Below are 12405 nucleotides of genomic sequence, written 5' to 3' on the forward strand. Positions count from 1 at the left end.
ACAAAACATTTCTCATACAGCTGAGTCAAACCTATACAATCAGCCCACCTTCCTAGAAGTCATTTTCAGTGATAATTTCTCAGACAGGCAGCCGACATTTCAACTGATCCCTCTAGACAAAAAATTGAAAAGTACAAATAAATAAATAAATGGACAAATAAACACTGTACATAACCATAAACCATATGCATAGAACATTAACAGTCTGTTATTCCTGCTTTTCCCCCCGGCTGGCAGGAAGTTGACCTAATATTAGGAATTAGTGCTTTGCAACAAATAATAGTCTCTTGCTTTCACAAGAGAAATTAATCTTGTTAGTTCCACTCAATTCCACCATCAGACTAAGAGGTATGAATATGAGAAGAGGTAGAGGACAATCAGTGCGTGGCAGTACATACATGAAAGTTTACAAATGAATTTTATTCTTATGCCCCTTTCAGTCTTTCAGGAGTGGCCAAACATCCCAGGCTTCTTTTCTTCCATACAGCAAGATAATGACTACTTTCACTTGCTTTCTCATACAGCAAATCATTTTTATGATGAGTTGGTGAAAGTCAAAGATGACAGAAATTGTAGAAACTACACTTGTGCAAACACAGAGCTTTTTATCTGTCTGAATATAAACAATGTACAAACGCACAACTTTTAATCCAAATGAGAAACAGGAAGATGGGAAAATTACCAATTTGGTAAGCCAAATCCAGTAGGGTAGCACATCAGTAGAAAACAGATTTTAATAACACATCTAGCTTATTCCTTCTCCTCCAAGCACTCACATTTTTCTCATAACTATTTGCATTATTGATGAAATATTTAAAAAAAAGTCAACCCACATAATAGAAAGTATTTTGTGTTCGTGGAATGTTCAAAACATTCTAGCTCCAGTGGTGGATATAGATGGTAGCAATCACGTGATTATATACTGAAATTACAGCCTTCAAGAATAGGATTTTCAATGATACGTTTTGGTTTTATAAAATTCTATTAATCTGACAATCAACACTTCACGAAGACTCAATTCTCATGGCTCATGGCCTTTTCTGGTGTATAATCATCTAAATTTATGGATATGTAAATTGAAGGACAAGACTTCAGAGATCATAGAGTCATATGTGCAATGTAACAAGACACTGAAAACAGTAGGTTTTGCTTGCAGAAACTCTCACCAGTCATCAGCTACTTTTCTTCCCACAGGTAGCTGTGCATATCCAGTTTGCTTCCTGTGTTGCTAATTGTTCAGGCATTCAAAAAACTGGAATATCTCATTAAGGACTGTAGGGCAAATGAAGGTGATGACAAAGCCTTTATTTAAGAAATAGGCACACGAGGGAAAGATATCAAAAAGAATCGACTCACCCCTCCCGGTAGCAGCGCGCAGACCGAGCCGAGCTGAGGAACGTGTCCCTCCCCCGTTCGTACCGCCGCGCCGCCGCACTCACACACTCACAGAGCCCACCCATTGGTTCAGGCTGTGACCCTGGAATTCCACTACACTCCACCCCTTCACAGCATGAACCAATGACTGAGCAGGTAGGGGGTGAGCCCCTGCAACCTGGTGGCCCAAGACACAATGCACATCGCGACGCATACACAACACCCGCCGCAATATAGAATGTCAAAACAATAAAGGCAATCAGTGGCAGTCCCCTTCACGGTTCTGTTGGGCCAGTACTTGATGTTCTTTCTCGAGGCGTATCTTTTTCAAGGACCAGTAGCGCTTCTGATTCATGCTCTCCAGTCCCCAAAAGTTCAGCAGTGCGTCACAGGGTGTCATGATGTTTCCTCATAAGCGTGTTTGAGTGATGTTGCTCCTGCGGGCCATCCTGTGAACTTAAAACCTCAAGGGGAGTAAAACAGATGTTTAATAGGTACGAGGAGGGGTAGGTCCGCCCTCCACGGTAAGATGCAGGCTGTATTTCGGTCTTGAGTCAACACCTCTGCCTGTATCGGGGCACGTCCTGGCCTTCGATACCACACTCTTTGGCCCGAAATCTGCGACTGAATCACTATATCGGGTACCAAAGGGGGGGTTCTAATTTGCCACATGGACATGATTAATGTCCCCCTTGCAATGAAAACAGGGGTGTCAACTATTACCTCTGTTGGCCATACACCGATTACTGAAGGGTTTACTGATCCCCCAACCTCTAACAATCTCCCCCAAGGTGCAAGGAGACCACACCATTTTGGTCCTGCTTGCACCTTCCAAGGCCATTTTACCTTGTGTCTCCCGGGCTCTAGGTCATCAGGGGCAGGGAGCAGAAGATTATTCATTGTGCCAACTTGTGGCTTGAGTGAGGTGTCCTTGCTTGTAATTTGTATCCTAAGTGGGGAGGCCCAAGTTGTCTGCAGCATTTTTAAAGCACTGGGTCTGCCATCTCTTGGTCTCTCATTCAAGTCTCGCAGGGTTTCATAAAGCCTTTTGGTCCACCCCTGCAAGGACTGTGAATCTGCCTTCAGAGCAGCCTTCAGGATCCCATTGTATCTTTCTATTAGGCCTGCTCCTGTTGGATTGTAGGGCAGGTGAAACCGCCATTCAATGTTATTGTCTTCAGCCCACTTCTGCACAGTTGCACCTGTGAAATGTGTACCTTGATCACTCTCAATAACCTCAGGAGTCCCGTATGATGCCATCAATCTAGTTAGAGCTTTGATGGTATAGGCTTGGTTTGCCTTTGCTACAGGATAGGCTTGCATCAGTCCACTCGCTGTATCGACACAAGTTAGGGCATATCTGGCCCCCTCAGATCGAGGAAGGGGACCTATATAATCGATCTGCCATCGCTGTAATGGGTTGTGTCCTCTAGCGAGATGGGCCGTAGTTTCCGGCAGAGGTCTTGGTCTCATTCGCGAGCAAGCGTCACAGTCCTGACATGCCTGGACAATATCTGGTAACTGTATGGGCAACCCCCATGCTTTAGCTGCTGCCCACATGGTTTTCTGTCCTGCATGCCGTAATTTCCGATGCAGCCAGTGAGCTATGTCTTCTGATGGTGTACTTCCCAACCATCGGACTCGAGCCAGTGTGTCAGCTTCATCATTGCTTGGTGACTGCAAGGGTTGATGTCCAGAGACGTGGTATGCTCGTACAGTCCTGTGCCTAACCACGTTCCATATATCAACCCACATATCTTTGCCCCAGATAGGTCGGGCATGGATTGTCCAATCCTGAGTGGCCCACTGTGCTATCCAGAGCGTGAGCCCTCGGTAGACTGCCCAACTATCTGTGCAGATGTTTAGTGCACTGTTGCCAGGCTCTTGAGTTATCACCATCCACACAGCTCGTAGCTCAGCCCACTGGCTACTTTGTCCATCCCCTTCTTCAAACCATATTGTTTCAGTTGAGGGATGGTATGCGACAGCTCGCCACTTACTTGGGTTCCCTCTGCTGGATCCATCTGTATACCAGGCATCTTCTGGGATAGGGTATTTTCCCTCCTGTACAGGACTCTTTTCTGGACAAGTAACCACTATTTCCTCAGGTGTCTCGCTGTGATATGTTACTGGCCCAAGTATCTTTTGAAGTTCTTCCTTCAGTGGAGATGATGACAGGCGGCTTCTTTGGCTAAGATAGGCAACCCAGCGTGCTACTGTTTGTGATTGGGCCACCCCGGTCTTAGGAATGTGAGTTAGGTCTTTTACCCACCCCTGAATTGGTAAAGTTGTTTTGACAATAACCTCTGCGGTCTGAGTTATTGGTTCTACTGCCTGCAATGCAGAATAGGTAGCCAATAACTGCTTTTCAACCATGCTGTATCTCTCTTCTGCTCCATGCCAAATCTGTGACCAGAACCCAATTGGGATTCGAACAGAACCCTGGCGCTGCCACAGCCCCCAGCCAAACCCTTCTTGGGTCACATGCACATCTAGTTCGGCTGGAAGGGTCGGATCAAATATACCTAGCGCCTGGGCCTGTTTAACAGCTATTTTTGCTTGCTGGAAGGCTTCTTGTTCTGTTCTACCCCAATCCCATACTTGGCCTTTTTTTGTTAATCGATATAAGGGTTTTAGCAGTTGTGCTAAGTGGGGAATAAAGGATCGCCAATATCCTAATATACCCAAAAACTCCTGCAACTGCTTCGGTTTCGTAGGAACCGGGAACGCTTGGATCTTATCAATGATCGCACTGGGTAACACCTTAGTCTTACCTGACCAGACAACACCCAGGAATTTAACTGATAGCCCTGGTCCTTGTACTTTTTGTGGGTTTATAGCCCATCCTTTTTCCTGTAAATAAGTAATTAATGATGGTACTGTCTTTTCTAATGCCTCGATTGAGTCAGACGTTAACATCAAATCATCGATGTAGTGGAACATTTTGACAGTAGATGGTTTGTTCCAATTTGCCAAGTCACTTGCCACCAAATTATGACAAAAAGTAGGTGAATGCACGTACCCCTGAGGTAGAACTTGAAAAGTCCACTGCCTGCCCTCCCACGTGAATGCAAACTGGTCTTGGGACTCCTTAGCAATTGGAATGCTGAAAAATGCATTTGCTAGATCCAGAACGCAGTGGTATGTTTCTATTTCTCTACTTAATGTATCCATGAGGGAAGCGATGTTGGGTACAGCTGCATGGATCGGTGGCGTGACTTTATTTAGTTCTCTGTAGTCTACTGTCATTCGCCACATACCATCTGGTTTCCTGACTGGCCATATGGGGGAGTTGTATGGGCTGTGTGCAGGTCTAATAATCCCTACTCTCTCCAGCTCCTGCACAGTCTTGGTAATTTCTTGTTGCCCACCCGGGAGTCTATACTGCTTTGTATTTGTGATCCGGCGTGGTTGTGGCAAACAAATAGGTTCAATTTCTGCATGACCCCTTATGATTGCCTGCACTGCCCGGATACTAATATATCTTTCCCTTAATCTGAACTCTCCCACAGTGGTTTGGAGAGTCAAACCCGACAGGATATCAATCCCCAATATATACTCTGGAATTGGGGCAATAGACACCTTGTACTCCCGGGGTGGTAGACGCCCAACCCCCAATTTCAACCATGTTTGTGTTACGGGGATCATCTGCCCCCCGAACCCACCTATCATTGCCTTAGAGCCTGAAAATTGGTTTGGGTCACCATATATAATTGATGTTTCTGCCCCAGTATCTACTAATGCCATAACCCGCTGTACATTCTTTCGGGACCAATGAATCGTTAGTTCAACGTAGGGTCTCCGGTCTCCTCTGGAGACCCTAGTCTTGGGGAATTTTGGCTCCGCTGTCAAGCCATCAGCTGTGCAATCCCTAAGTCTTTTTCCTCTGATGGCTCAACTGTGGCTGCCCGGGCCACCTGAGGAGGTTTACGTTTTTTTGATGGGACTATGAAGTCTTCTAGATTCCACGTGTTTTGTGGAATCCGTTCTATGAGTCTAACTCCTTCCCTTTTAGGAGAGCGTTGGAATCTCTGACTGTTTGGTAACTGTTTCCATAGTTGTAATAAGACCTGGTTAGGCTGTCCATCGATCTTTTGAAATTGAACTCCAGCCCTAATCAAGTCAGTAAACATTTGTTTTCTTGAGACCCTGATGGGTCCAGATTGAATTACATTAGGGGCAGGTCTCCTAGGTCATTGTTGGCGGATGGATGTCCGACTTTTCCACCACCATTCGGACGTTGCGCCTGGCGCGCAGGCGCTCTGTCTCCCCCAGATCTGCCACCAATTGGGCGGCCTGTTGTATAATGGCCTCTGAGGCCACTAGGGGATTTAGTATGGATACCAAAATTCCATACTGATGTGGTGGAGCCTGCTGCAGGATGAGGTCCCTCATTCCTGCGGAAAATTTTATCATATCTGGGCTCTCAAAATTGTCCTCATAAATTGCCTCCTTCATACCTAATTCTCGGATATAATTTTGTAAGTCCTCCATAGAGGACCACAGGCCGGTATTTAATGGTATATCCGTTTTATTTGCCCATGTCACACGGCATGCGGCCATTAACCATGCAATCAGTGAATGATTTTCTTCATTGTGTTGCACAGCCGCATATAGTCTTTGCCTGAGGGCCGGGTGAGTAGTAATTGATGCCAGTTTTGAGATTTCTGGCCCATTCACCACAACACTTTCTGCCCCCATGTCATATAGTCTGAGTAACCATGCTGGCACACTCTCTCTCGGTCTTTGTCTAAAGCGTTGTACTAAATCCATTAATTCAGCTGCCGTGTATGGGCGAGCTGTTACATGTAGTGTGCTCTGGGCAGGGGGCCACTGGTCAGGGGGCAGCCCCGCTGGCCTGTCCTGCGTTTTTTTTGTTTTTTGAGTTACAACTGGTCGGATCTCAAAGGGATCAAGCTCTAGTGGAGCCTCAAGATCTGACTTCTTAGTGCTTTCATTTTCTGAGTCCAGTTCATGTGGACTCTCTTGTATAGGATCCCCAGTTATTTCTAGAGAGATGTTTCGGATTTTTTGTACCGGGATTATAGGGTTAGGTTTTTTCCCTCTCAAAATTGCAACCTGTCTTTCCAGTTCTTCCACACGGTCACGTAATAGTTGATTTTCATCAGTGAGAACCCCTTCAGTTATATTTAGCCGGTTCAAGGCCATCAGCAGCGGCCACGCCACCGTTGAGGCAGCTAACTGTCGTTCTCGTGTAGTGAGTACGTTTTTGTTTAGACTACTGAAATACTCAGCCAGGCGGGCTGGGGATTCCTGAACATTTCCTGCATCCCGTAGGGGACCCCATTTTTCAATAATACAGGCAATCCCGTGATATGGGGATCCTAGGAATCCCGGGATGTGCCCTGGCAAAACCTCACTTATGGGGCTAGCCTTTCCCCGTCCAAACCATCCCATGAAATTGTTCAAAAATGTCATGGTAATTATTTTAAGAGGCTTATAATTGGGTATCTTTAAAGATATTTGGCTGCCTGGCTTGCCAAAATGTAGGGCAAATGAAGGTGATGACAAAGCCTTTATTTAAGAAATAGGCACACGAGGGAAAGATATCAAAAAGAATCGACTCACCCCTCCCGGTAGCAGCGCGCAGACCGAGCCGAGCTGAGGAATGTGTCCCTCCCCCGTTCGTACCGCCGCGCCGCCGCACTCACACACTCACAGAGCCCACCCATTGGTTCAGGCTGTGACCCTGGAATTCCACTACAAGGACCTATACTAGAGTTTCTGTATCCACAGATTTTCCTTTATTTTATACAGTTCATTTGAGACCAGTAAATAGTATTTAAAATGATAAATTACATTTTACTGGATTTCTGATTTTCTATTCTTGTTTTATTCTATAATCGACATTTCCATTTTTTTTTTAACAATTTCTTTAGCTACTTCAAATGATTTTGTTTTCTTTGAAAGTGATGGTATAATTTTTCTTTCCTTGTTTTTCTACTTACTGATAGTCTAGCTGTTTGAAGATTTTTTTTCTTTAGGCACTTATACACAGAAACACAGAATCATAGGATTTGGCAGGGACCTCTGGATATCATCTCACTCAATCCCTCTGCCAAAGCAGGTTTCATACAGTAGGTTGCATGGAGGACTACCCAGACAGGTTTTGAATGTCTCCAGAGAAGACTCCACATCTTCTCTGGGATTAAGTCCAATTTGAATTTATTTAATTTTCTGGATGTATATTTAATAAACTAAAGTGGGGAAAAAAAAAAAAAAAAACTTTTTTACATTCCTTACAATTTGTAATTTAATTTTACTTAGAGTTATTGGCATAATTATTTCACATGTTCAAATAAAAATAGTCTGAATGTGAACTTTAGTATTTGTTGCAATACAGCTTTAGAAATTGCAATAACTTGTCTTATTCTGATTAAGAAAAAAAGTTATATTCAGAAAATTATTATTAAAATACTGACTGACCCATGCTTTACAAAATTATTTGTTCCCACTCTAGTCTCTGCAGTTTTGAATAGTGGTTGCCCTCTTGACAAGAAGTTCCACAATAAAATTGAAAAATATTTATTTTTGCTTATATTAAACCAGTGGTTTGATAATATAACTGCATGCAGTCATTTCTTCCTATGAACATTCTCCATTCACTTTCTACATACCATTTATGATTTGCATCGTATCTGTTTAACCAGTTTTCCAAATCTGCTCTACAGGATCTCTCTTTGTATAACCACTGTTTTTCTAACCTTCCAACTTGTACTGAGTCAGTTCTGGGATGGAATAACCTATAGAGAACTCATAATTCCACATTTGAGTGTATTGTTACCATCCAAACCGATTTTCATAACTATGTTTTCCTCTTAATTCCTTTCCTAATGATCCCTGACATTCTACTAGAATTTTGGGGTGCAGCTATGTCTTGAGCTCATGTTTTCAGAGAAGAATCTACATTAATTCTGCTAATGCTGATTTAAACTGTAGGATATACATAATATTAGTTCAGCATTTTAACTGTTGCTAACTTTATCTTTCTAGAAACAAGTCATCCACTCAGTGATTTCCTACCAAATATTTCATTGATTTATTATTTTTTTAAAATCTCTCATATTGGTTTAATTTGAATTTTTACTTGAACTGCAATGACTCAGTGTCTTAATAAATAGGCATCGGTTCTTCATCATTTAAAGCCAGTTTAAATGTTTTTTAGACTTTTTGGCTTTATAAAATGCAGCTCAAAATATTTATTGATTTTGCAAAATACTATTTTTTGAACTTGACAAAATCTTTTGAAGACAAGTTTTCCACTTTTACAAAGAAACAAAATCTTTTTCTTCTAATAGTTTTGTTTATTCTGTTTTAGCCTCAGCCAAGACTCTTGTGCCTTACAAAGTCTACTTATTATTTTCTACTTACGTCACCTGGAATTTTTAAAGCAAACTTCATGCTACATCCAAATATCTTACCCTCTTAGCTCCAACTTAAAACTGTTCACCCACATTTTTCTGTAATTCTCCTTTTCTACATTAAATTTGTTGCCTTGAGTTTAGGTACTTTTCCATTCCTACTCGGATGTTGAATAGGATGTATTACAACCAAGATTCCCAAAAGGCTGCTTGAAAACCTTCCAGAAGCAGATGCTACATGCAACGAAAAAAAAAGTAAATTGAGATTCTTGACTCTCCTTTCCTGTTAACAGACCAGTTTTTCCAACAAGTACTCAGGGGTTCTAAAATGCAGAGTCTGCATCATGAATCTCTGTTACAGTCAGCAAAGGAATAATCAAAGTCTCCAGTATAATTAATTTTCTGCCTTAACCACTCTCTAAATCTCCCTTAGCATGTTGTGGTTACCATCACTGTCAGCCAGCATTTCAGCCTAATACTATACTTGTATTGCTTAGGTATGGCATTTCAACCCACTGAGATTATGTTATATTTTGAAAAAGTTATATTGCTTATTTTACACTTTGTATATGACATAATTACTCTAGGTACTCAAAATACTTTATTAGAACATGCTATCATCTTGCTTACTCCATAAAGCCGTCTGGCCAGATAAATACATAAATACAAAATCAGCTTCTGCAGCAGAGCATTTTACCTTGTCACTTCTTCAAAGCTTGCTGTAAACATATTTTTTTGATCCAAACATTTTTCAAATGTCTCTAAACTTTGAGCTTGGAGTTTTGAAATATATGTCTCATCAGAAAAGAAATATATTTATTATCTTTGCTTACTCCTATTCTGTAATTCTCAATAAATCACTTGCTGCAAATGACCAAATAATAAAATAAAACTGGAGGAATGGCATACTGGATAAAATAATAGGTCCATATTTACGGTACAGTAATTAGAAAATTATACTTGGTAATGTTCAAACTGAAGAAAATTGAACAGATGTCTCCTACAGAGCATCTTTATCACTGTCCATGTTGGGAGGATAAAAAAAATAAAAGCCAGTCTTATCTTCTATCTTATTAATGCACTAGGCACAGTCAAAGGACCTATAGGTAGGATTTCTGTGGAGGAAGGCATTTCTTTGTCGTCTTTCTGGGTACAGTCAGGCATTAGGGCATCTGGATGTTTGTTTACAAAACTGGGACTTTCTAATTACAATTTTGGATTTAGCTGCCTAAAGTCTCCTAAATCCTAGATCCACATTTCTTTTCCCACCTAACCCTACAGCTGTATTCAGGTAAGTTTCTACATTTTGCTGAAAAGTTATCTGACACAGATCTTTTAATATCTGTAGCTATGACATTTATGAAATGATCCAAACTAAACCTTTCAATCTCTGTAAAGGACAGTATTAATATTCACAGACAATGTGAAAAGAGCCTATCTGGTGATGCCTACCACTGAGAAAATAACTGTTTTCTATCCCACAGCAGTACCGCATTACAGAATCTGATTTTTGGTTGTCTGTTTACTAACAGTTTAATTCTTACGTTATTTCAAATCTAAATGACAATTAAAAAGTATAAATTTCCCAAGCTTTGCAGCACCTCCCACACTTAGAGAAAAAAGGCATCAGACATTACAGTTCCAAACAAATGGAAGATATATTTCAGTAGTTAAAAAGTAATGCACCTCAGCCATGAGATAAACTGTTAATTCCCAGTGGAAGTTTGTTTGTTTGTTTGTTTGTTTGTTACTATCAAGAAAAAAAATGCAGTATGTTTTAAAGCTATAATATAAAACATATTTTACTAAAAAGGTCAGGGTACAGCCAGTGCCTTCCGTATGTGTGCAGCATTCAAAATAATTAGCATATAAACACCATTGTTTATCTAAGTAGCAACTTCAACTTCTGCTTTCATATTATATAAATTTTTGTCCAATTCTCAAGAATTTTCAACTGTTTCAAAAATGCTTATTATAAAAAAAAGTAGAAAACAGATACACCATATGAGTCCAGAAAATAAAAACATAACAAAAATAATTTAATAAATGATGCTTTCTGTAGCTCTTATTTCTATTGCAGTTTCTGGTTGAACTTTAAAATGTTATAAAAAATATGCATTCCAAGTTTTGTCTTTATATTTGACATTAAAAAAGATTATTACCTTTTCAAATTGATTTGCTTTTAATCAGAAAAAGACCTTTCCACACAAAGGTTACAATAAGATTCATATTAGTCAAGCATACGCACATTTCATGCTGTTCTTATTCTCCCAAAGACCAAAAAAAAACTCCATTGCAAGCAACTGTAACCCTTGACACTTGATCTGTTCATGATTTTTTCAAACAACTGAAAGAAATAATCAAAGAGAAAATAAAAATTTGGATGTTTGAACTTGTTATTGAAAGGATGACTAGTAAATATAAATAACTGAGAATTTTAAATAAAGATAGTTGAAAAAAATGTGCTCTCGATCTCTGAACAGATTGCCAGGAAAGCACCTAGAAATTACTGCTACACGTGCTGTCTCCCTTAATGTAATGCATCCATAAATCCAAACAGGTGCCTCATAAGCAACAATTCCTCCAACAATTTCTCCAACAAGAAATGTGGACTAGCCAAGGCCAGAAATACATAGCTGCTATACGCACTTCTCCTTTACAAGTTGTAATGTGGAATTAGAATTTACAACAGTTTTGTTTACCAGCACCCAAAGGCTGAATTACTAACAGCTCTCTGAATTAGAACAGAGTTCACTTTTAGGGTTACCTGGATTCATTTACAAGACTTTTGAATGTCATGATCTAAATACATTTTCTGTTTTACAGCTGGCCAGTAGAGTTAGTCTAAATTTGAAAAGGCCAGGCTGTACCTACCCTGACCACAGTCAGAAATTCCCACAGCACTTTGTATGAACTAAAGTAAAATGCATATATGTTGCATTAAATAAGTAAAGTTCTTTATTTCTCCAAGTAATTTTAAAGTAACGTGATATTTTCCATATAAAACAATGATTATCTTTTAATATAAAATAATGTCTAGTATGACTGTTTCTCTCACTTTGCAATCATTTCTACTGCTATTAAACAAATTGTCGTGGTAGTTAAGTTATTCTGTGTAATCTGTAGGCCTAGGACTATTTTTATTTTCATTGGTTAACAGCATAAAAATGTTTGTGATTCCATAGAAGATTTTTATCCATGTAACAGTGTGATCTGGCCAATATTTTATAAAGTGTCTGAGGATCTGACAGGATGAAATTAAGTATAAGATCTATTTGTTTTATTAAGCATTTGAAGTTTAACTGTTCTCTTAGCTTTACAGTTTAAAGAGGTATTATTCAGCTTCATAAGCCCAGTTGATGGAATAGCAAAAAGTTAAATAACCTGAATAATGCCAATACCCTAGCTAATTAGCAAAGATTCCTTATTGGGATGACAAATGACTGCTGTGCTTTAAGCATTACTATTAATTATAGTGTTAGCTGAATATTTGTGATCACTTCAAAGTTAACCTTTGTATGCTCAGGAGATTTTTCTTTATGAGAGAGTCACTCAGAACCTGAGAGAGAAACTAATTACTGAACAAATGATAAGTGCAGTAGGCACAGAAATTAATTCTTTATTTACTGCTTCATGCCTCTACAATGTA

The sequence above is a fragment of the Gallus gallus genome, chromosome 1, assembly GCF_016699485.2.
Source record: "Gallus gallus isolate bGalGal1 chromosome 1, bGalGal1.mat.broiler.GRCg7b, whole genome shotgun sequence".
NCBI classification, from domain to species: domain Eukaryota; kingdom Metazoa; phylum Chordata; class Aves; order Galliformes; family Phasianidae; genus Gallus; species Gallus gallus.